The sequence below is a fragment of the Sinocyclocheilus rhinocerous genome, unplaced genomic scaffold (assembly GCF_001515625.1).
Source record: "Sinocyclocheilus rhinocerous isolate Xijiao unplaced genomic scaffold, SAMN03320098_v1.1 scaffold253, whole genome shotgun sequence".
Taxonomy (NCBI): domain Eukaryota; kingdom Metazoa; phylum Chordata; class Actinopteri; order Cypriniformes; family Cyprinidae; genus Sinocyclocheilus; species Sinocyclocheilus rhinocerous.
Window position 1 is genome coordinate 81,974 of NW_015627238.1, and position 216 is coordinate 82,189.

Consider the following 216-nt stretch of genomic DNA (forward strand, 5'->3'; position numbering starts at 1 on the left):
CCCGCAGGTTCCGCGCTTATAACGCGATGACAGATGACGGAACGTATCATTTGCACGTGGTTTTGAGTCTTGAGAACTCACTCGCGCGCTCTCATTTTTTGTGCACCCACAGATCGCGATAAGGAGAGGGACAACTTTTAATAGTTAGTTATTAAGGGAGTTTGCAAATGTGATATTGATTTAATACAACAGTTCAATAAACAAGTACTGCCTGAT

General features: G+C 42.6%; 1 protein-coding gene across 1 annotated transcript in view; it reads left to right on the forward strand.

Moving 5' to 3' along the window:
- LOC107723867 (phosphofurin acidic cluster sorting protein 1-like) overlaps positions 1-216 on the forward strand; it is a 29,330-nt gene that overhangs the window by 26,022 nt on the left and 3,092 nt on the right. The gene's annotated exons all lie outside the window — the stretch shown is intronic.